This window comes from Podarcis melisellensis (assembly GCF_964234715.1).
Source record: "Podarcis melisellensis genome assembly, chromosome: 3".
Classification (NCBI taxonomy): Eukaryota; Metazoa; Chordata; class Lepidosauria; order Squamata; family Lacertidae; genus Podarcis; species Podarcis melisellensis.
In genome coordinates, this window is record NC_138530.1 from 79,892,579 (window position 1) to 79,918,387 (window position 25,809).

The 25,809-nt window shown below is 43.1% G+C and overlaps 1 long non-coding RNA gene across 3 annotated transcripts; it reads right to left on the minus strand.

The window, feature by feature from the left end:
• Positions 1-2,397: 2,397 nt before the first annotated feature.
• LOC309366792 lies at positions 2,398-25,178 on the minus strand. Of its 3 annotated transcripts, none has more exons than XR_014166879.1 (4): positions 25,081-25,178; positions 24,610-24,697; positions 13,360-13,465; positions 2,398-2,571 (listed from the first exon to the last, which is right to left on the minus strand). It is a non-coding gene; the product is annotated as an uncharacterized lncRNA (long non-coding RNA). The 3 variants fall into 3 exon arrangements; XR_014166880.1 differs by lacking the exon at positions 2,398-2,571 and adding an exon at positions 3,992-4,051; XR_014166881.1 differs by lacking the exons at positions 2,398-2,571; positions 13,360-13,465 and adding an exon at positions 23,996-24,428.
• Between the last annotated feature and the right edge of the window lie 631 nt (positions 25,179-25,809).

Below are 25,809 nucleotides of genomic sequence, written 5' to 3' on the forward strand. Positions count from 1 at the left end.
CAGTGGGATCCCCTTTTGAATAAGCTTGCATTGGCTTGCGCTCTCAGCCAGCAGCTGAAAATGACAATGCTTTAATGAAGCAGCAGCTGATGTGGTGTTCTCCATCAGCCCCAAGCTAGCATGGGTAATAGTCAGAGATGATGGGAGTTGGTAGTCCATAACACCTAGATGGCAGCACATGCTTTAATAGGTATAGTTTTGTATTTTGTGGGGCTGTGCTGCTGATATGTCTTTGGCATGCTGAAGGAAAGGACACCAATAATGTAATATGCAAGGCTGTAGCTTGACATACTGGCCACCGGGCAGAGCACTATGGGAGATTAAACATGGCAAAGCAGCCACTTGGCTCACATCCCATTACACCACTGCCAACACCGTTGAGCAGGCCCATCCAGGGGGACGAGGTGACTGGCAGCTAGCAACTGTGCTAACTCCCCATTGTGGGGAGCAATGATGTCCTAGTGGGCTGACTCTGAGCCTGCTAAGATATCACATATCCTACTATAACCCAGATGACTTGCTTTATATTTTGTTAACCTCACAAGGTCAGCCACTATGGAATTACCGTATTATCCAATCCTCTCCAAATGCTGTTCTTTGATTGTATTAGAGAAGTTCCTGAAATCCGTACTCTGAGTAGCAGCAGCTGCCTTTCACAGCCCCATGGTTGGTTTGATGGGCCCCTCAGCAAAGTGCTTCTCTATTTTGATTTCCCACAATGCCCCAGAGCAATGCTGTGCCAGGGGCATTATGGAAAATGTAAATGAATGCCCACCATTACTGCCATGAGGTAAACCCACAGATGGATGTCCAGGGTGTTGGTTGGCCCTGTGGCCTTGGCAGCTTCCTTAGGTGGCCCAAAGGACTGCTACATAAGGGGTATTGTGGGAAATCTAAACAGCCACCCTTCACTGCCACCATGAGGTAGCTGGGGACCAAGGGTGCTGGAGTACTGGCATCTCCCATAGATGACCAAATTCTTGCTCAGTTCAGCACTATGCTGACAAGTCCTAATTATATATCCCTGCTGTAGGCTGGTTAGTTGATTTGCTAAGCAAATCAGTCTCTTACGCTTAAGCCAAGAAAGATTATTCTCTGTAAGATGGAATATCAATGTATGTATCAAGGCTTTGAGATTAGACCACTGAAGAAGCCCAGAAAACTATCTTGGGAGTGTGCTACCTGCAAGCCCCAGTTAAAGGGCCCCATTGGGGGCGAACAGCGGCCTTTTGATTACTTGGACTGCCAGGGTGAAACAGGTGCAAAACGCTGGCACCCTGTCTCTGTCTACAACTCTACTAGCATCTCTCGGTATTGTGAATATCACCGAAATTATCTTTTGTTGGTATCTTCATGAACTTCTCTAAAAGACTGAGTTAAGCATTTGAAAAATCTATTGAAACCAGACATTATAAGTTCATTTTAGGCTGGGTAGTTCGCAAGTCTTTGTGGCTTTGTTTAATGTTTTGTATTTTTCTCAGAAGGTTGATAAAGTATGTGTAATTATTGTTCTGTGTATATTAATCGCCAACGTGTTGCTTGAGTCGCACTCCTCCACTTCTTCAACAACTTTAAAAAAATTCTTACATTGTTGCTTCTAACCAGCTTTTCTGTTGATCGTGCAGCTATTCCACTATAGGAGCTAAACCAGAGCATTCCACAAACACCCTTGCATTTATTACTGTCTGGAGAAAAACAGGCGTTATCAAACAGTAGGGAAGACTTGTATTGTCCTCTATTGGTAGACTCTGCAACAAAACCTTTAATTCAGGCTTGGGGATTCCAGGTACTGAGGGAATGTTGGCTGGCTTTTCCCACTAGGCACTTCAAGCTGAGTGGCTTAATTAGTTTAAATGCTGCTCTGTAATAATGTGGGAGACTTAATGGCTCTCAGAGACAGCTTTCATTTATCGGGCTGCCAAAAGATGGCAGTGGTGGGTGAAGAGTTGCTTACAAAACAACCACCTTGGGTGCGGGGGTGGAAATCCACCATATAGCCAACCGTGAGAACAATGAACTTTGATTTCTAATTCACAAAAGCAGCTTAATGAGCATTTGTGTGTGTGTGTGTCCAAGCATGTGTTTTAAAAACCACAAAACTTACCTGCTAAGTTTTTGTTTTTTTTAAAGCATACAATTATGCACGACTCTTTCTGGAAAACATTTTCATTGTTTTTGTGCCAATTTGTTGTCTGGTCTATGGCTGTTCTGAAAATCTTCTGCCTGCAGCAACGACCTAAATCAGGATCAGTACCAGGATGCTTTTTCACTTAGATATCACCCCCCCCCCCAAAAAAATACTGATTTATATGAATAGATGTATTTTTTAAAAATCACTATAATTTATATGGATATACAGTATATCACGCCATATAGCAAAAGGCTGGCCCCGTGTCCTCATTGTTTACGGGCAACTTCAAGGCTTCTGCAGCTTTCCCTTCTTACAATTCTTCATCTTTAAACCAGATTTGGGCAGGGCAGCTCTCCAAATAGGTTCAATCCAATTCTACAAATCTATGATTCTGTGGTTGCATAAGGTACAAGGCATTCCAAGGATGCATGTCTGGGCTCCTTTGGAAGGAAGAGTGGGACAGAAATTTAATAAATGAATAAAATACTTCTTTATTATTACATTTATTTGTCACCTACTACAAAAGTCTCCCTGGGACACGGGTGGCGCTGTGGGTAAAACCTTGGTGCCTAGGACTTGCTGATCGTATGGTCGGCGGTTCGAATCCCCGCGGCGGGGTGAGCTCCCGTCGTTCGGTCCCAGCTCCTGCCCACCTAGCAGTTCAAAAGCACCCTTAAGTGCAAGTAGATAAATAGGTACCGCTTTATAGCGGGAAGGTAAACAGCGTTCCGTGTGCTGCTCTGCTGCAGGCTCGCCAGAGCAGCTTCGTCACGCTGGCCATGTGACCCGGAAGTGTCTGCGGACAGCGCTGGCTCCCGGCCTCTAGAGTGAGATGAGCGCACAACCCTAGAGTCGGTCACGACTGGCCCGTACGGGCAGGGGTACCTTTACCTTTACAAAAGTGTCCCTAAGCGACTTGCAAAAATAATAATACATAATACATATAGAATTTAAAATACATTTTTAAAAAATGATAAATTAGCTGAACATGCTCGTCTTGCAATAACATAAAAAGGACAAATCCTACCGCATCCTACTAAAGATGACCACCATCCATACAGGCTATAATCATACCCAACTCTTCAAATATATTACTGCGATCAGGGTTGGTAAGATGGAAGGGGTTAATTTCTCCCAGATGTGAACTCCTGGAGTACTTGCACTTTTAGTTAAAAAGTTTATATCCCCACCTTTTAGTGTGAGGAGCTTACAAATATTTCCACCAATATCAGTATCAAATAACTTAATAACAGCAGTGCAGTTGTTGTGGGGGTGTTTTTAAAGAAAAAAATACTTCTTGCTCTTTTCCTTTTGCTAATGATATTTCAGTGATATAAATCTCACCCTTCCTATTATATTGTATAATTGCTTTAGTAGTATTATATTACATAACTTGTTTGTTCTTATTAGTTGTGCTCCAAAGAAGAAGTACGGTATATTTTGAAACATGTAGTGCTAAGGATATTTTGTATTCTTGTGCACCCTTGAGATTTCATCTCCTTTCTTTCTTTCTTTCTTTCTTTCTTTCTTTCTTTCTTTCTTTCTTTCCAGTGTTCTCAACTTCCCACCTCTGGTTTCTCTGCCAATAGTAGCAGGAGCAAAATACCGTATTTTTTGCACCATAACACTCACTTTTTCCTCCTAGAAAGTAAGGGGAAATGTCTGTGCATGTTATGGAGGGAATGCCTACGGGTGGCATGCCTACGGATTTTCCTCCTCTAAAAACTACGTGCGTGTTATGGTCGGATGCGTGTTATAGAGCAAAAAATACGGTAATTTATTAAAATAGGGACAAATGCCTTTAGGCTTCTAATTTTACAGAAACCTTATTTATGGGATTAATTTATGTACTCTCATTAACATAAATGTATGAGTCAGAATTCAGCCAAAGTTAAAGCACTTTTAAAGTTCCATTGAGTTCTGTGGAAGAGAAATAGGCAGTTGCTTAATTCTGCTGTTGACTTTGATGCAACTTAAAAAAGTTCCCCTTTGGCTAGGTCGTGACCACTCATTTCACATTAAATATATCATCTATGTATATTATTAAGCTGAAGTTTTAAATCCTGCCTTCATGCATTTTCAATGCTAAAGGATGTAAGGTCTGTAAACGTGACGGTTGTACACTCAATTTGTCTGAGGCTTGAGCAAAGCTAGGCATCTTCAGAGGGAACCAGGCATTGGACCAATAAGGTCCAGACAGCCACAGATTGCTACAGGTCAGATTGGATGGAACAGGACAATCTGTGGCTGTGAGAGGGTGGGGCATCACATAAGAAAGAGGCCCAGAAAACCCAATGAAAAAGCCAATAACTACCTCTGATCCAGGGCTGGCCTGGCCATGTTGCAAACTGTGGCAGCTGCCTTAAGTGGCAGAATCTGAGGTATAACACCACATCATCCTGTCATCCTGTCCCCCACCGCTGCCACTGAAGAAGTGAGATGTGCCTGTGGTGGCTTCCTGCTTCTGGCAAGATCTTGTGAGACCCAAGCCTTTCCCCGATCCACCCTAACATGCCCCACCTTGCAACTTCTACCAATGTTGGGGTTCCAAAGCTTGTCAGATGAGGACTGTGAAGGTTTCCACCATGGCAGGGTGCAAGGACCGATAAGGACCTCTCTGCCCTTGGAGAGGGAGATCTGTTTTATCCTATCACCTCTGGGACACCTACCCAGTGAGCATATCATCATCATCATCATCATCATCAGTAGTAGTAGTTGTAGTAGTAGTACCCTGCCCGTCTGACTGGGTTGCCCCAGTATTTTGTCTGAGAATTATGTACCAATCTCTTCCCCATGCTGGCAATCTAGTACTAGAAAAAAGGGAGCTGTGTTTTGGAATGACATACTCAGCTTATGATTTTTTAAAAAAAAAAACCTGTACAAAGTTTGTTTTATTTAGACCAATATGCTTATATTTCTTAGCTAATATAAGGTATGCACATTCCACTCATTAAAACCAAAGCATGTGCACCATAATTTCGTTAATTGTCATGCAAATTCTATGTGTAGCATCAGTTATTGGAAGAGTACTCATTAGTTCTGAGATGCACTGGAGCTACATTACTTCTTTAATTGCTGGAATTTTAAATGCAGAGCATCTGGTGTGTGATGAACTGAATTGCACTAACACAACGTATCTTTCGCTGAATACTTCTTATTTACTTTAAACTTTTTCTCTCCTTATCGCTTCCAGCATGATTGTAGCAATCTAATTGTTGTTACTCTTGATGAACTCAAGATATGCCCATCATATGGTGGAAAGCATGTATGTTTATGCTAAGGCAGGAGGGCAGAACCTCAGGCCTCTCTAGTCGGCCTCTAGCCACACTTGCCCCTGGTATGTGGTCCCCAGAAGGTGGCTGTTGAGGGAATGCAGCCTTCATGCTGAAAAAGGCTTCCCACCCCTGTGTTATTGGTGGGCAGAATGAAGACTGGGATCTACTATTAGACCCTTGGGTTATTTGCATTAGATTGGCCAGGGTTTCCAACACTCAATTGTTTAATAATGGTGACTATTCCCACCTAAGCTAGGGTGCTGAAATGGAAAGCAGAAGTGGGCATTTGTGTGGATGGGCCCCTATTTATTTCTCACCAGGAATACTTTGGTTTTTGGTGTCCATGAAATCCACACATGTAATGTTTTTCTAGATTCAAGCATGACTGTAACTATTTACATATAAACTTTCAGTCTTCTGTTGCTTACACAAAAAAATTCTGCTTGCTTCAAAAATGGCATCGTTTTCCTTCCACCTGAGGATTAGCAAGAGAATGTCTCCTCCCCCAACTCCTTCACTGTACAAAGCACTGTGTTTAGTCTACTCTGATTTCTGGTGCTTGACAGACTATGGAGACTTGTGCTCACACATGACATCTTGCCAGTCACACAGGTGCAACGAGCCACTAACAAAGCTGTCTCTTTCACTGCATTCTAATCAGATCACATCCCCCTTTCACCAGCCTTGTCTGGCTAGTAGAACAGCTAGCCTCGGAATGTCGGGAATTGAAATTCAATTTGCTTCTGAAATATTCGACAGAGCCTCGGAGCCCTGCTGAGACTCAGAATAATGTACATTAATAGATGTATTGAGTCGGGTGGTGTTTTTTTGGTTTTTTTAAAGGGTAAGATTTCAGTTATAAAATCGGATGTCCTAATACTGTGAAGATACTGCCTCACAACAATGGGTCAGTGTATACAATGGTGGTGGCTTTGCCTTAGTGAAAACTGTTTCATGTAAGCAACAGCATCCATTTTTTCCTGATTCTGCCCCCCGCCCCCTTCTGCTGCAGTCTGTTGCACCATCACCCATTCTGTTGCAGAGAGTTCTACAGTTCTCACGAGTTTGAGGTGGGCAAAGTAGGAGGTATCAGTGAAAAACAGGTGCCCCGACTTACCCAAGTGGAACTGCGTTCCCCTAAGGCAGAGGTTCTCAACCTATGGGTCCCCAGATGTTGTTGGACTACAACTCCCATCATCCCTGAGCTCTGGCCTTGCTAGCTAGGGGTGATGGGAGTTGTAGTTCAACAACATCTGGGGACCCACAGGTTGAGAAAGGCTGCCCTAAGGCAAGCCTGGAGAACTTACTGCCCTCCAGATGTTTCTGGACTGCACATTTTGTCACTCCTTACCTACTGGCCATGTGGCTGATGAGAGTCCAACAACATATGGAAGGCCACAGGTTGCTCAGCCATGCCCTAAGGCAGGGGCTCCCAAACTTGGTTCTCTAGCTGTTTTTGGACTACAGTTCCCTGATCACTGGTCCTGCTAGCTAGGGATGATGGGAGGAGTTGTCCAAAAACAGCTGGAGAACCAGGTTTGGGAAAGGCAGTGTTGGACACAGCCCCACACTTTAGCTAAGCATTTCATGAAAGAGGGGGAAATTGGAGGGCAAAGGTAAAACAGCTTGTATCTGTGCTTTTAAGGTATGAGGCAAGCAGAAGTGTGGGTGAGCCCTCCCTGTTGCGGGGAGGGGGGATGAATTGGACTGGTTGGAATCCTGCAACTTTTGGTAGGGAAACGTTCTCTTTTCCCACATGCCAGAGTCCCATTTGAGAGGGTTGAAGCCCTGAACAGGGTCAGGGGTTTGGTTACGTTACAGATCCTGCTTGTCTAAGAGGAAATCTAACTATGTTTCTCCAGTCAAGCAGAACTATGTATGAGGCACCTCTCCCCAATATTAATTTTTATTCCTGCATGTGGTTCTCTTAAAGGAAGAAAAAAATGCTGCCCATTCCCAATTCAAATACCAGTAGGCAATGCTGGCAATTTCCCTTTATAAAAGTATTTGAGGTGGGGTGGGGAGGGAAAACATCAAAACCAGCTTTGCAAAAGCCAGCTGAACAATGGAGTCCGACAATGTGCAATAACAGTACAGTTATAGATAAATTCTCCAGATTGGAATTAATGACTTGGCACACAACTGAATGTAATTCCAGGAGGGGTTTGTGATTGTTCCTTATATTCGGCAGTATAATGATAGCTTTGAAACGGCTGTTCTCTGTCATTTTCTGATCTACAAAAGAAAGCAAAAAAGCCACAAAACAACCCCTGGTATCTACTATGATTATTTCATCTTGAGGCTAGCCTTCTCCTTTGTAATTATTGGAGTTTGTGACTAACACAGCATCCTGGAGCATATTTGGAGGAGAGGCATAATCCAAGGCCAGCCTAACCATTAAAGCAACTTTAGCTGGGGATTTAGAGCACTAGATTTATGCCACAGCAGATTTTCCTGTGCTTCTTTGAGATACCTGCTTCTGCAGCTTAAAGGTAGACAGAACAGAGGGTCTAATTATGTATTTGAAAAAAATAGAAAAGGTAAGAAAATAAGTGGGGGCATCATGGCTCAGTGATGGAGGACATGCTCTCAATGCAAAAGGTTATGTGTTCCATCCTCCACATCTCAAGCAAGGTTGAAAGAGATCCCATTCTGAAACCCCCAGTGTAGTTTGGTGGACCAACAGTCTGATTCAGCATAAGGAAGCTTCCTGCGTTCTGAAACAGCACATCAGTTGAGATGTCCAGTGAACCTTACCCTGAAATTCACAAACTGAGGTGGAAATGTGGAGAACATGAACTTAAGATTGAAAAAATGAGAAGCTGAAATTGACAGACACCTCCATCCCGATCTTATCAACAGGTAGCTGAGACTAAACCATACCGAGCACAATGGGACTTTCTTCCAAATAAACAGCAGAGGATTCTGCTGTAAGCTAGAATCTCCAGGTTCATGTTAGGAAAAGAAAAAGCAGCAGACACAATATCATAATAAAAGTTATATCTTTTTAAAAAACAACACTACCATGACGGTTTATTGCACAAAAGGTCAATTTAAAATATCTCCTATGCCAATTACTTTCCACACACACATGTGCCAGTTAGTAATAATCTAATTTCATGTTGTGTCACTCAGCTGAAGGAAAAACAAACAAACAAACCTGAAGCAAATTCAGAGATTCCCTACACAAAGAACGTTGGTTTTAACTACCAAAATAATGAGCCCCCAAATTGGGATATAAGTCTTCCTACCCATGCTCCTGTGTGAGATCATGGAGCCCAAAAGACACACTTTCTTGGGGTTGTGCTTGAGCAGTGCTCAAAAACACACATTTTGGGATGCCATGCAAGATAGCGGCCCCCCAAAAGTGCTTTTTTGGGGGAGAAAATGACCACCATGCTCTCACGCAAAAAGCTAGGATGTCCCTTTTTCCCAGAACACTTGCCGGGTATGTGTTATTTTTTATTTAAAATACAAATGTAAAAGCTATTTTTATCAGTGACATATTACATAATCTTACTTCAGAAGTGACCTTTGCTTATGCAAACATATAATATAGCTCTTTGTGTCTTGTCAATAAGAAAATTTGGTTGCTAGGTCTGAACCTCAGTGTCAACTATGCTGTTATTAGGTCTGAGTGAAAACTATATTTGTAATGTAATCTCATTATTACTTTTTGTTACTTATCAGGTTGCTGGCCAATGATAACACCCTTGTAATAGTTCATAATGTCTTTCTGGTTTCACAAATATTCTTCCTTGCAATGATCAATTTATAAAAAAAAGAAGAATGGGGGAGGGGAATACCAAAGAAGAATAAGAATTAGATAATGATTCAACCAAAGTGAAGCACTTTTAGATCTCATTGAGCCCAAGAAAAGAGCTAAATACATACTTAATTATACCCATTTGAAAGCTGTAGGAGTTACACACTTTTAACTTGCACTGAATCATGTCCAAGGTTATGCCTAAAGTTCAAAGACTTGCTAATGCTAACTGACAAAGTTTAACATGGTTATGGGATGCAAACTGTCTTTGGTCCTGGAAAGCAATGGGGAGACTGAGTTGCATCTCCTTGGTGACTCTCATGAGATCTCACAAGACTACAATCATCCCGTGGGATCTCACTCGATGGAGAAATGACCAAGGACTTTACAGGCCTCACCCACAAGTCCTTGGAGCCATTTCCCCCCACGAGCTTCCCACCCAACTTCAGGTTAGCATCTCACTGAGCTATTGGGGTTGCTCGTTGACAGGGTCAACAAGGAATTTCCCCCCAATAAACCTCAACTGGTCCTTGTTTGGTGGGCTTTTCACCTTTCCCTCAGTGAAATCTGGCTTCCTTGTGTTAGGCATTGGGTTCATTTTATTAGAACTGTGACCAGAAATGGGAAGAAGTAGGAAAGTGATCCCACATAAGGGGCCTGGGAGGGGGCTTAGCCATCACATGCCCTAAGTTCAGGTTAGGGCCCCTGCCTTGCTGGAATCTCCCACCTTGGACACACAGCAAGACCCTAGATGCTTGGTTTACACCACAACAGGGTTCAACACTGGGCAACTCCCAGGGAAAGGGATGGGTAGTTCCAACCCAATAGAGGGCCGAGTGGAATGAGCAACTGATCCTTGTCCTATTGCCACACCAACCCTGCTTACCTGCTGCTAGTCAATAAAGATTTGGTCCAATTATCACCCAACACCTGGTGTTCTGTGTCAGTTATTTCACTGCTCTCAAGGGATCACAAAATGAGCCTGCCTGGGCAAATTTCATTTTGTTTCCAGCTCTATAAAACTACAGTAGTTTATAAGATAGTTGAGTGAAACAAAGAGAATAACCTTGATTGCCTTCTCCCCAAAGGCTAGCTGTTATTGCTGATGTCATTTGTATTAAATGTGATTGTTCCTAACCATGGCTCCCTCCTGTTTCTTCCATTCTGCTTTCTCCCCCATATATATATGTGTGTATATGGAAATGTTTGTAAGGTGTCCTTTTCCAATCTACTGTGTATTGCTTAAAATTCAGTAAAGATTTGATCCCAGTGTACACTGAAATGCTGAATATATTTTGAACTTGAAAGCATTTCACATATATTTAATTCATAGAAAGAAATAGAGTTGTAAGCAGAATATGGGCAAACATATGTAAGCACGCAGTGTGGTGGTGGGTCTGGATAATTTATGTTCATTGCGCAGTTGTGTTAAGAGTCATCGGTTTAATGTGCATAAAGGTGGGGGAATGGATTGCACTGGCACAGTGTTTACAGCCTACGAATGGTAGTAAAAGGGAAATGATCAAACATGTTTTTCTCATTTGAGCAATAAAGAACTGGTGAGAGGGAAATTTATTTTATTTTTCATAGTTCAAAATGGATAAATATTTGATGATCAACAAATCTAACATAACCTGCACTCTAAATATAGCCCGCAGGAAACTTGAAGCTTGCATATCAGCAAGCTTAATGTATGCATTAAAATCCTTAACTCTAAGGTTTCAGCTGATTGAATGATTACGGACTAACTGAAGGTCCATCAAGTGTGACAGGTGGGAGAATGGAAGCAAGGGGGAATCTCCATTCTTTCATCAATTCCACTTCTCCGCGTACTCTTCCTTTCTCACCCATCCATCTATTCATCTATCACTGAAAACAGTGTGGTTTTCCCAAACCTACCACTATTCCACAGTACCCCTACAATCAATGCCAACCAAGGTCTTCACATCTCATCAGGGTATGCGTCGTCCTCCAACCAAGAAGATGTTTGGGGCATGGGAGGAGGAAGTGCTCTTTACTGACCATCTTCCCAAGAATTTGAGTCTTGGAGGGTGAGCAGAGATGTTTCAGGAAAACATCACCATCTCCTGCATCTTGGTTCTGGGTCACCCACTGTTGGTGGTGGTCAGGTTTGGCTCCACTAGTGTAGTTCCTCTAGTGCAGCACTTTACATTTCCCCACAGGAATAGATGGCAGCTATAAAAGTAAAGTAAAATTGTGGATCAGCCTGCTTCCTGCCTATGGAAACCATGGAACCAAGGCTGCTTCGATCTGCATAGCCTCATCTTGTGTCCTGCTTCTTTGACATGTTACAGCAGGGTTGGGGAACCTTGGGCCTAGGAACCAAATGCAGTGCTCTAGGCTTCTGCATCTGGTCCTGAGGTGAATTGTAATTTATGGATCATTTCTTGTTTGCTATCATTAAAATTGTGACATACTTCAGGGGAAACACGTATTTGTTTGACACGTTTATAGTTGGTAGATTAAAAAAACACACAAGGAAGTATAGTTCATCTGTTTATTTGTTCAAAATGTTTTTAATGTTTGGCATTTTGGCATTTTACTGTGTTTTTATATGCATTGGAAGCTGCCCTGAGTGGCTGGGCAACCCAGTCTGATGGGTGGGGTATAATTGTTGTTGTTGTTGTTGTTGTTGTTGTTGTTGCTGTTATTAAAAGGGAAGGGAAAAGGAAAGTGGTCCCTAATCCTGAAGGGTCTCTAATCTTTAAGGAAAGAAAGCAGCTACATCAAGAGAAGAGATGTTTTATTGTTAGAACCTTATCAGAAGTAAGAGTGGAAAGCAAATTAATCTCACCCTTGGCGTAATAAAGACTGAGGGAGCTTGTTTGAGTTTCATATCACTGTAATTTGAGATACGCCTGACAAATGTTACACACTATCTTTTCTTAGGAAAAAAAATACATATCAGCTGTTTTGTGGTGTGTTGATTGCTAAGGCGTCATTTTGGATGGTGATATTTACCGGTGAAATTGAATATAAAGAGCAGAGCAGATAGATGCAAGGGGGAAGGGAGAAGGAATCCTGTCAGGCTGCAACATTCCACCTGCAGAAAACTTAACAGTCCATTCTATGCAAGTCTAACCCAAATAAACACAGCCAGTGTTGTTTTCGGGAAATCTGTTTACTCTCTGAAATGTTCTCGTGACCATTTTCCAAAACAATGCGAATTTTATTGGCCAGTTCTAAAGTGACAGTTTTCTGTCTACACCAGTGCAGTAAAATTGCATTATTTCATTAGCTGGTGCCAGGACAATTTTTACAGTAATATGACTCCCGGTGACAGACAAGAACTGAGTGATTATATTTAAGTGGAAAACAGTCAATTCCTCCAACCAAGGCTATATAAATTAGGGGAAATGCTTTGCCTTACTGGAAGAGAAATATTTCATCCTCCAGCTTTATTCCAGACTTACATTCACTAGAAAGGAGACAAAATTCCCTGCTCAAACATCCTATATACTCTGTGGGTAAGCATGTAGAAATCCCGTGCAGGTGGACTTCCCTGTTTATTTCAGTTTGATGTACCTCCATTATGCAGTCTTCTTTGTGTAGAGGGATTATTGATTTGGATGAGGGGATTTGTGTAGGTGGACTTGCTCCAGAGACCCAACAAAACCCCTCTACACAGATCCCTAAATCTGGGATCTGGACGTTGAATCAGAGCTAAAGGAAAATGTGAGCTAAAGGTTTTTTGTTTTGTTTTTCCAACTGCCTGGAATGCTTGGCACAATTGACTGACACTCTCCTCATCATCTTCACTTGGTAAAGAAAATGAGATCAAAGCTAGAAATTCATTTTTTAAAAATGAATGTGTGCCGGTTCTGCATTTGAAAGCCTGATGTCTCCATTTTGGAAAATGCAGACATGAAGAACTGCAAATGGAATCCTTGGAAGAAATTATATTTAATTATCCACCTGAACACGGAAGGTTTCTTGTGCCATTACTTTTTATAAAAATGTCATTTCAGTAGTTCATCTGGTTCAGTCTACAGAGCAAAATAAAATTAGAGGGAATTGACTCGGTGATAGCTGCCTAGCTCCTGAGGGTAAACACACAAGAGGAATTGATGGCGTGGAGGCATTCCAAACAATGAAGGGCCTGGAAGGGGCAGAGAGGGAGGCGAAATATAGAAAATGTTTGCCAAGCAAACAAAGAAAGCACTTACAGTACACGGATCCTGAAGATACACAGAATCAGGAAGCTCAGCAGGCATCATTATTGTCCTATCCTGCACGCTGCTTTCCTGCTAGACGTGTGTGCTTTCTGAGGGCCTGTGGAACATAAGAATAGATAAAGCTGTCTTCTGCTGAGTCAGTACTGTGGCTCTATCTAGCTCAGTGCTATTCGCCCAGACTGGCAGCAGGTTTTAGGCAGGCCCCATTCCCAGCCCTATGTGGGGATTGAATTTGGGACCTTCTGAGCAGCTGCTTTACCACTAAACTGTGGCTCTTCCTCAGCAGCCAATACATTATGTGCTTCAGCACCTCAGCCACTCCCTGCCAACAAGCAATTTGTATCCTTTTCTCCAGTTTTTCCATTCATCAAGGCTCTTCTTATGGTGGAACCACTGTGGAAGACAATATGGTGGAGCAGATGGGCCTTTGCTCTGATCCAGGAGGGCACTTCCTGTGTTCTTACATGGGTCATGCTGCTCCTTCAGTCTGGATCAAGAACATTTATGGCTTTAAACTTTTATAAAGGGCAAAAGCTGAGCTCTGAATTGGGCTCAGGTATTAACTGGGAGCCAAGTGCTCTGAGCACAGCTGAAATGTGCTCCCATGGGCCACATCCCTTTAATAATCTGGTTGCTGCACTCTAGACCAGGTAAATGGAGTGTGATAAAATGGTTTCTCTCGTGAGGAATGGAGATTGCTGTGGTTACCTGGCAACACCCTACCTCAGAGCAAGGCAGGTTGGCGTGTGCATATATTTAAATGCATTGTAAAAGGTAACTAAAAGGTTGCCCCTTCATCACAAGCACTTCCAGGAGTACCTTTGACAGCTTTCTCACACATATCGGAGAAGACCTTTCCGAAATGTTATATGTATTTTGGGAGCAGCCGGAGGGGAGGCAGCAAAGGGCCCATTTATAGGAGATGGCACGATTAATGAGGTTCATAAAGACCTTCGGCGAAGTGCTGAGATATTACAAGATCAAAGCCAAGCTTCATCAGTGCATGAAGCTGGCCCAGAGCTACGGGGCAGGCAGGATTGGAGCATCTGATATTGGCAGTCAATCTGGCAGGTTCAAATTGTAATGGGATTTAGAGGTGCCACAGGATTGTTGTACAGGCCTTCCAACGTAGTATAATTTTATGGCAACAGAGATAAGGTCAGAGGTGGATAGGCTCAAAGGAATCCAAAGGAAAAATTAATGACCGAAGACAGCTGGAAAACATGCAAAGGGAGACTCTTGTATATAGAGAGATCATTAACTTTTGCAACACGCAGCCCCAGGCAAGTAAGGCCTATCAGAACCTTCTGACCCTAAACACATTTATGTGTGAATAAGTCTCACTGGGGTAGATGAAGCCTACTTCCTGATAAGTGTGCTTAAGAGTGCAGGATGAGTTTTCAGCAATCTTTTTTGACAGCAAGAAGTAGCCACAAAGTGATTGTTTCTCCATGGGGTGAAGGACTGGTGTGAAGGCAGCACTACATAATCACACATTTCCTTGTGGGTAATATGTTGGGGGCCACTTGCTGGCGGTGGGCAGAGCTTGAACCAAAAATGGCTGGGGCCAGAGTCATCAGTAGGCAAGACCTAAGTAAGGACTCTTACCTTGGTTCATAGGCAGGCATAGGCAACCTCGGCCCTCCAGATGTTTTGGAACTACAACTTCCATCATCCCTGACCAGTGGTCCTGTTAGCTAGGGATGATGGGAGTTGTAGTCCTAAAACTTCAGGAGGGCTGAGTTTGCCTATGCCTGTTCATAGGCTTGTGCCTTCTGGGTGTGGCCTCCACTTCTCCTTGTAGCCAGCGCTATTCTCCAAATCAGGCCCTGTTTTTTAGTGTGATGGATGAAAGATGATTCCCCTTGGTGGACCTTGTTATATCTCTGAAGATGTTGCTTCCCACTACTCACGTTAAATTCTTGGGTGATAATGTAGCAAAAAAAGCAGTCCTTTGCAAGATAAAGCTTAGAGATTAACCAAAAAGTGATGGTTCCAAATAGTGATGTAATTCCAGCTTGCCAGCACCTACATTGAACCTGAAGAATTCCACATAGAGAATTATGTAGAAGTTACGCTTATGGAGAGAATTAGGCATAAATTCTGGTTTAATATGCTGGCTGTTTGCCATAATAAACATTGATTGATTGAATTCCAGAAAAGTCAGGCTGTCGGATTTATCTGTCATATTTTGCAGCTCTGACAAAGGGTTTGTAGGCCTTCAAACTCAGAAGTGGGGGATACTTGGGTGAAATATACACAAGCATGTTGTGGGTGTGGGGAGAAGATCCCATGTCCAGTAACTGGAGCTACACACACAGTTGCCCTGGGATCAAAGTTACACATGCACTGCTAGAAAAATATTTGGAACTGTTCACCTTGGTAGTGCTGATCCCCTGTTGAGAATACTGAGGGATGATCACTCCCTTCTGTTAACTACCGTGCTGTCGTTGCAAAAGATTCCAAATATCTGTTGCATTTGCGGATCTCTGTATCAGGGAACATGTTTCTGGAAGTGGCTAAGAAGTGGTAGAATATATGTAATTTTCTTACAGCAGTCACATGTAGGAAAAAGCTATTTTAAACAGCTGAGCATTTATAGGAAAATGTTGTTTCTGTAATGCATATTTGGGTTTTAATCATCCACTGTCATTTCATGACATCCAAAATCTGCTTGTTCTGTCTAATAATAGATTTAGCCCTGGTTATGGTTCCTATGTATTTTGCACTAGTTGTGTTTTCTGAAAAGCAGTTCTCAAAAGCAGCCCTGTGTAAGGTGGGTGTGGAGCCTGAGTTCTTCCTGTTCCAAAACTGTGAAAGAGAGTTCCCTTAGACAGCTTTATTTCTGATCACACCACATTAATTTCATGCCGTTTCCTGCTGGTGACTGCACTGCATTGCTGTTGCTATTTTACAAGCATTTTTTCTACCACTGAGTATTAGCGGCAACCTCTTGGAACAATTTATAAACAGCATTTTCAGCTCTTTCATTTCTAATAGCTATCAGGGTTCAGAACATAATGTGCTGGGTTGAGGGGCCAGGGAAGCATCAACCAACCAATGCAGCTAGAAGCAGCAAATATATAATATGTTTGACCAGAACATTGTTAAAAGCACTGAATATGCTGAAATATAGAAAAATATGTTAACAGCTTGACATGACATCCTGTCCTGGCGGCTGCAAATGTTTTTTACTATGAAATTTCAAAAGGAAATCTTGGCTGTTTCAAGCAGTACCTTTGTGGTGATGTGTCCAGAAAGAGCTGCGTTTGTGCTCTCTTACTGCATTGGTGATCTCTTACCCAGCAAAAACATGGCAGGACTTTTGGGTTTATAGGGAACAAACACCAAACACATGAGAAGAATGAAATTTTCAGATGCACAGACTTAGACATTTAAGAGTTTGCCTTCATTAAATAATGAAAAGGACAACTGTGCATAATCCACTTTGTTTATAAACTTGATACATTCAAAAAATGAGCTTTTGCTAATTGACACTGTAACCTCTGGTTGTGTTTGATACATGTAGAAAAGAAAAATAAAAGACTGACTGTGAAACATTAAGTTCATGACAGGGAAACATGACATGAACATAACATAACATTACTTTTATAAAACCCACAAAGTACAAATATTCAACTATACGCAGAACGCTCTGTCAGATGTGACATGCCAATATTATTTTCTTTAAATAGCAAGTTGATAAGCACATCAAAGAAAAGCTTTAGAGGAAAAATTAAAAAGTGAACTTATTAAAATAGAAGCAAGTGGCAATGTTGAATTAAGAAGAATTTTAGGCTACAAAACAATACCCATTTATGCACACAAGTGGCACTGAGTGTTAAAATAACTGGATCTTTTAGCATTGGCAAGGCTTAAGCCCTTGGACAATGTCCACAAAATTTAAATCTCATTTCAAGCCCACCACCTGCTGCCCAGTGGAAGCCTGGGGTTGGGAGAGGATCCAATATGTTATACCCTACACATTGAAGAAAAGGTATTGGCTGAAAACTACAGCTTGAGAGGGCTAGATGTTGCCTGTCCACCCAGTCTGGAGAACTCTGTGTGTTTGGGGTGACATCTAATATAACGTTAGTACGAGAACCTTGATAGTTGGTAGTGTCAGGAGCTCAGCCTACACTCAAGTAGGACCTTGGCAGAGACACATGCCCGACTGGCACGTTCCCTCCCTCCTGGTTGATAGTTCGGGAGCTTCAAAAGCTTTCTTCAGCCCAAACATGACAGTGACCGATGCCAACAGACATCGGCACACTTAGGGATCCGCAGAGTTTGCGCATCATGCGTAACAGACCTCAGTAACTCAGCATTTTGGCTAATCTACTTTATTTACATATAAACACACATGGAGCACTGCAACATGGCTCCCTCTCTCTCTAGTATCAGACAGCAAAGAGAAAGAACAAAGGACAATAGTCCCACTTCATGGAACACAGTTACACAAACATCCTGTCTCCATCACTTCCCACTCTGTGGAGTCAAAACATACACCATCATGTGATAGACAACAATCCCATGACTGCAATCACAGAGCAGGAATTCTAACAGGTAGAGCAAACAGTAGTACAAAAGCTTAACTGTCATCAAGGATAAGAATAATACTAGCATTTGTGCTAGGGGCTACTCAACCTCTTTCCACTGCATTTAGCTGCTGGGGCTCCCACCAGCACAGTGATGATTAGTGCCCATTAGGACTGGCAGGGTGGGAGGCAGGGAAACTGACAGTAGGTGAAGTCAGAACCAATATCAAGCAGAGCCAACTAATTCTAATTTTGGCCCATCCTCCTACTGGCTGAGTTCCACAAGGGGCAATAGTGATTCTAAGGAGGACCAGGGTTGGTGGCAGGCTGAGGTTGGTGGAGTTGTGCCCTATTTGGACCAAGTGGACCAGATGCTAAGTGAGATCGAAGCAGAGAGAAGGCAGACCAGACTCAGTGCAGTATCATCTCTTGCATCCTTCAGTAAAAAGAGGCTTCCCTAAGAAAAAGAGGCTTCCCTAGGAAACCTCACTCAGTGCTAATTATATGTTACATAGGATGGGAAAAGAGGAGAGGGAGCAGATCTGCTGAGCCCAGCAACCCCCATCCTTCCACTACTACCACCTCCGTGCGCGCACACAACCCTAATGGTGGATACATCTAGGTAGAGATGGGATAAATTCAATTCAGTTCACATTTATAAGGGAACCTGCCTAAATTGCACTTTCCAAAGCCATATGCAAACCAACACGCAGTCATCCTTTGAAATTTCTCCAAATTTTACAGTGCAGTTCTCCAGCCAAGTAACGCATACAAAAATGCATCTACTAGGGCAAAATGTCCACCAGAGCCGGCTCACCCATTAGGTAGAGTGAAGCAGCTGCCTCAACTGGCAGAAATGCAAGAGGTAGCACCCTGCTTGCCCCAGCCCTTCCACCACCACTGGAATGCCGCCGTGTCGCCGAGTTTCAATGAGCACACAGGGCGTTCCACACGTGGGTATTGCCACTTGTCTTCCCTGCCCCTGGGGTGGAGAAGATGAGCACCAAGGTTCCTCTTGCAAGGTTTTGGCAAGGGGGGGGGATTATGATGATAGCAGAAGTAGTGGGGTGAGCAGGGCACAGCAGGGAACAGGAGACAACACATTCCTGTTTCACCTCAGGAGAAGAAATGGGACGGGCCACCCCTGGTGTCCATAAAATGCATGTAATGGAGAAAACAACAGGAACAAATGTACAATATATGCGGGAAATGTGTGTTTTTCAAAAACGTATATATGAGGCAAAAATTGCATAGAAATATGTATATTAGAAAAATACTGAACTAAAATGCTGCTGAATTTGCATGAAGACTTCTGTTTAAAATTGCAAATACGTCTCAAAATGTGGAGAAGCGAACTGAAGATTAGAAAAAGGGGGACACAGAAATGGATAGATTTGCCCAGTCCTATCAAACGATGCTTCCATATAGAGATGCTTAGTCTGCACCCCTCACTCTGGACTGCTTAGTACAGTGTGTATCACTGGAGCAGTTGGGCTGGTTGCTCCACCTTTTGTGCATTTTGATATCTTCATTATGGAATTCAAGGTGGTGGTCATGAAATTCCCAGCCAGTGTCTCATCCAGGCACTGACCAGGCCCAGATCTGCTTAGGTTCTCCAGCCCAGCAATGTGGCTCCGTTAAGTGCCTCAGACCACACCTTGCGACCCATTTTGTTACCTGTCTGTGATGCTTTTGTTTTGCTTTGCTAAAAATTAAGACTTTGGGTTCTTGTACATATTGTGGTAGAAAACGAAACAGGATATATCTCCCATGGTGCTGTCATTTCATCAAACTTTCACTCCCACAAGTGTTCATGCCTGCCACTCGCTTTATTGAAATCTGTCCCTGGGAAAAAGATGTACCCAGTCATGAGGTTTTTTTAGCATGCTTTTGGGGCTGGGGAAAATCTATTTCCCAAAAGTTCTCTCCTAGCTTGTAATGTTGGCACACACATGCTGATGGTGCCATATGCATGTATCTTTCCACCTGCTTCCTGGGAATTGAAATTGCCTGCACAAGCCACGACAGGCAGCTCCTTGGAAACTCAAGCAGCCACTTCTGCAAACACGCTGGGGAACAAGAAAGTTTCAGATGAAGATGGAGGAACCACCGCAACATAAAAATGTTTTTCAATATGGTCAAAATAATAGATGGGCCAAAATAAACTAGACATAACAAAAGGGTGGTTGATGAAGTGGGCTGGCCACATACTTCACACCAATCAATTTGTGGGCTTAGCATTAAAGATCTTCTGAGCATGAGCATAGGAGGCAGCTGTCTTGATAGTGAGGATCACAGCAATCGATGCGCATTTCAGGGACCATGAAGGGATGAAAATCAAATAACTTGAGTCCATGTGCCTACAAAGACCTGGCTTGAGTGATTGGTCTGCTGGATGCTAACAGTGAACGTGCAGGGTCTCATTTGAGAATACAGTGCAGTAAACCCTCTAGTTACGTACCATTCTGGATACATAACTTTCGGGTTACGAACACGGCAAACCCAGAAGTATACTTCCAGGTTTTGCCCCGCGTGCATGCGCAGAAGCGCTCAATCACGCTATGCGAGTGTACAGAAGCGACGCCTCTGCCTACAAACTTGTTGGGTTGCAGACAGACCTCCAGAATGAATTTAATTCATGTCTGGAGGGTCCACTGTAGATCAGTTCTTACTATGGCCTAGCGTTACCAGGTGTACAAATTTGTATTCCAAACCAGGTCATTATGAACTTGGACAACATCACAATTTCCTCCATGTCATCATCGCAGGCATTTGCGAGTCCTGGGAAAGGCGCAAGCAAGCCCGACATTGTGTGAATGAAATTCACCAGGGATTCTGCCTTGCATTTCACATCTATTTTAGTGAAGGGGGAAATGGGGTTGGGTGGGAGGTCCGGAGATGATGTTGCTTGGCTTGACGAAGTGTGAGACATCTTAATAATGGCGTCATTAACTAATGAGAAGAAAAGGGAACAAGTGAGTCATTTTCATTTTAGGTAGTTTGTCTTTCTTTCTTACTGTGTGTGGGAAATGACAAAATTACCAAATGAATGCAACTCCATTATGTATCCAAAGACTTATATTGAGGGATTGTGTACCTTCTTTTCTTCAGCAAGCTGACAGGTGTGTATGTGCATAGCTACTCCAGGCCATTTTTGCTCACTTCTCTTTTGCCTTGCCTTACTTTGACCATGAGACACTTGTTGTCCTAGCTCTTCACTTTTACAGTGCTCTGAATTAGGGGGAAAACAAGTGGGACTTACAATAGAGGGAGGGATTCAGTGTAGCACTGTGGCAATTAGTCCCTCAGCACAAGCGCTGCAGCTTGACAGATAAAACAATTACCCCCCCTCCTCCTCCCCTTGCACACTGTTCTGGGTGTTCTCCTACCTTCCAAGAGGCATTTTGTGGGGTGTGAGGGGGAGGAGAGGGGGCAAAGCCCCATTGCACTAGTGGAAGTCCTTGTGTGGACTTTTGCTAGTAGGACTCACCAACTGAACCCTAATCCTTAATGCTAGCATGTGAGTATCATTCCTTTCCCCTCATCCTGAATTCCATTTCTCTCTCCCCCTCAAAAAAAAAAAAAAGTCAGAATTGCATACCTACCGATCACATTCAGTTTTCATTGGGATGTTGGGGGGCTTTTCCTTCTAAGAGTTAGCTTTCTAAAGATTTTTGTACTTCCGCAAACGCTGGGTATTCTTTCAGGCCTGTTTAGACCTCCCCTCTGATGGCGGAGTTAGTGCCATTTTGATCACATAAGGATTAACACTCAAATGAGTCAAGTTTCCTGTTAGTATATGTGATGTGTTCTAGCATCAAAATCACTGGCCCCAGTCTAGCTAGCAGAGGCCCCAGATGGGAGATGCACACCTTAGTATGCAAGAGTAATGGAGACCAAAGGAGCGCCACAATGTACCGTACGACTCCAACTGCTGTATGCATGGGTCTTTTCTGTTAGATTGGGCTCATGTTCAGCATGTATGGGAGGAAGTAAGAAGAGCCCAGCTGGACCATGCCAAAGCCCATCTAGCATCTTGTTCTCATGGAGGCCAACCAGATGCCTTTGGGAAGCCACAAGCAGGCCCTGAGAGCAGTACAACTATCCCACTCACGGTCCTCAAGAACCAGCATTCAGAGGCATGCTTCCTCTGATATTGCAGGTAACATATAGCCATTGCAACTAGTAGCCCCAGAAAGTCTTATAAAATAAGAGGGATTCCTTTGCTTTTATCCTATGCATCTTCCAAAGGTAAAGGTAAAGGTACCCCTGCTCGTACAGGCCAGTCGTGTCCGACTCTGGGGTTGCGTGCTCATCTCGCTCTAGAGGCCATGAGCCGGCACCGTCCGAGGACACTTCTGGGTCACGTGGCCAGCATGACGAAGCTGCAGCTGGCGAGCCAGCACCAGCGCAGCACACGGAAACGCTGTTTATCTTCCTGCTATAAAGCGGTACCTATTTATCTACTTGCACTTAAGGGTACTTTTGAGCTGCTAGGTGGGCAGGAGCTGGGACCGAACGATGGGTGCATCTTCCAAAAGGCACTGGCTATTCAAAAGCCTTGGAACTGAAGGGTACTTTGATTCTGAACAAATCTCAAAAGCGTGCTCTCAAAAACCAGTGTCTGCCACAAGCTGGATCCTTTTGTTAAATTCCACTAAATCAGAAAGGTGTATCAGCCAGCCAGGAACAGCAGCCATTGCCCCAAATGAGACAAAAGAGGAGAGAGAGAGAGAGAGAGAGAGAGAGAGAGAGAGAGAGAGAGAGAGAGAACACGAACAGCTTCATGCTTATATATTGTAATTATCATAATTTAATTTTGAATAACTCCTAGCACTTTCATCTTGCTTTGTAGGATTTGGTTGCTCAAGTGTCACAAGCGCTTCTTGAATGGAAGATTTCTGTATTGTTTTCTGAACCTTTTAAAGGTTTTACTACATTTTATAAATGTCGCTAATTTCTCTGGGGGCTGTGAAATATCTTACTCGGGAGCCACTCATTTAGTAAGCGTTCTTTAAAAAAGAAAAAAGAAAAGAAAAATTAAAGTGGGGGATGAATAGCAGGAAGCTGTCTGGTTCCCCACATCCTCCTGTAGTGGAGTGAACTGATAGACCGGATGGGTGGTAGTCAGTGCTAGTTCTACTCAAACCTATTGAAGTCAATACACATGACTAACTTAGATTTCTGAATTTCAACAATGCAACGCCTTCTTTTAGTAACAGAGGTGCACATAGTCATGCACCTAATGTAAGAAGAGCCTTCTCTGAGAAGATCAAGTGGCCACCCCAGTCCAGCATCCTGCTTTCCACAATGACCAGACAGATGCCTCCAGAAATATTTAGAGACAGCCTGCCTCTGAATATGGCAGCCCAGAGGAGCCTTTCAAAAGCAGGTGAACAGGCTGCCCTACCTCATCAAGCCATCCCAACTGAGCTGGACAAGCAAACTTCCTCTGTCAGTCTTTATATTGGTGTGTTGTCAACTACCTGCATCTCCTTCCTTAGATCCCTGTTCTTGATATTTGTATGGGCTCGTGTATCTCTGGTCCATGGGTCACCTGAAGCAGCTCCTTTGCATGGGATAGTGCTATGGGGCAAAATGATGCAGGGGGACATGGAATTCCATGCAAAGAGTCCCTTGAGTATCAACCAGGGAGCTGCTAATCTTGGTAGGAAAGAATCAGAACCACAGAAAAAAAACACATAGGAAACTGCTAGTTTCTCAGAGCTGAGAAAGAGCTGTGTTCCTATGCTGGCCTCCAGGCTGCTGCTGATTGAGCTGCTGGTGAGACTCTTGCTCTTGTGTTTGGAGAGCAGCTTCCTTGTTTGCGTATGTATTTGATCGAGATCATCCATCTGCCTTGTTAGAGGCTGCCCTTCTGCCCCAAAGAATCCCACAGCACAAACCACTTAAAATCAGAGCTGCATTAAATGGACAGGAGCAGCAGGCATAAAATCCAGCAGCATCATAGAAGCAACACTAAAATCCTTTATAGAACACACTGTATTGCCCTGGGTAGATTTTTTAAAAAGTAAGAATAACTGCCTGGCACTGAAAAGACATTGAGTGTTTTGCCAAGCAAGCTTCACCAGGAAAGACAATCTCTGAGTCACCACAACTCTCCTTAGGGCCTTCTCCTTAGTCAGCACCTGCTTAGGCTCAGGTACTGAGGGAGTGGGGAGCTAGAGGGTGGGTCACTGAAAGGTTTAGGCAGGATCATATGGAAAAGTTTGGTCCTTCTAATAGCTGAGTTCCAAGACATTTGGACCTTCATGGGTAATGACCAACACTTCAAATTTTGCCTAGAGATGCTAGAACTAGTGTAACTGTTTAAGAACTGGTGATATCCATTCAATGTGACTGGTTCCAGCTTAACCCTACGCTGTGTACCAACTGATGTTTCCAAGAAATCTTCAAAGGCAGCTCCAATGTATTGCAGCAGTCCAGCCTCAAAGTTCCAAGCCCATGGATAACAGTGACCAGACTATGACTGCGAGAAGGGATGTAACCAGAGGCAGCAGCCTAAGAAGATAAAAGACATTGTGTGCTGTGGAAATGGCTTGGTTCCATCTTATGTGGGATTCTACAGCAGCCATAAGCTACAAAAGCTGAGCCGTCAAGGCAACCCCATCCATAACAGCATGGCTACCACACACCCTCTGCTGGCCAGGTGAACCACCTATCACCAGGGCATCTGACTTACCTAGAATCAACTTCCATTTGATGGCCCTCTTCCCATCCATTACAGCTTCTACACACTGATTCCCCACTCTCCATCATTTTATCGGAGTCTGATGAAAAGGAGAAACAGAACTGTTTGCCATTAACATACAGATGGCACTTTGCCCCAAATTTCCAACTGACTTCTCTCACTCAGCAGTTACATGTAGATGTTAAATAACATGGTCCCATTGCATTAATGTTATAGAGCTATATGCTAAGATATAGCTCACCTATATCTATAGGTGAGCTATATCTTAGCATCACCTTCTAGGCCATCCAGATAGAAGTGGAACCACTGCGATATAGTATGGTGCCTCTATTCTCCAACAAGGATGGCCCATCCAGAATAATACCATAGTTGATTGTGTCAAAAACCACAGGAGAATCAGCACATTGTGGCTCTGCTTGTCCTTCTCCTGACCATAACCTCATCACAAACAGACATACATACCTTGCTAAAATAGCAGAACTATTTAGGGCATGAGGTCTGAAGTTTGCATTTGTTTTAGGCTTATGTGTGAAATTGGATGCTACATTTTAGGTTCTGTCTAGGATTCTTCCCCTTCCTGTTGACTACAGTGTTGCAGATGTCGACCTTCAGTGAGGTCAGATTGACGACCATGTTGATATTTTGCTAGGTTGTTTTAATATTGGAGGATAAATCAGGGATAACCACTTAGGGTATTTTTCAAGCACAATATGCTTTTGGAAGGTGCTCAAATCCAGCTTACCTTAGCCACAGGTAATTAAATCTTCATGCAGCCATTTCCACTCAGCTTCTCTTTAATCACTGCCTTCATCTCATTGCCAAGAATCCTTTCCAACCTCCTTGCTCATATGCCTCTGCTTTCAGTCAAATGCCAGCAGCCTCTCCTGCACTGTCCTCTTCTGTTTTCTCTTGGGAAATCCAGAGTCATTAGCTTTGAGATCACAGAATGTTAATTTTTTTCAATGACAGATTAGTTCCCAGCTGGATATTGAAGACTTGCATGTTAAAAACAGGCAGTCCATGCTGAGTATTTACTTTGTATTCAACAAGAAGAGGAGAGAGGATAATCTGTTTAGGCACAGGTGGGTTTACTTCATCTTCAATGCAATCCTTGAAAAGGTTTAGTGTGTTTAAGTGCTTATGTTGATTTCATTGGGTCTTATTTAAATGTATTTGAAAGGTGAAACCATC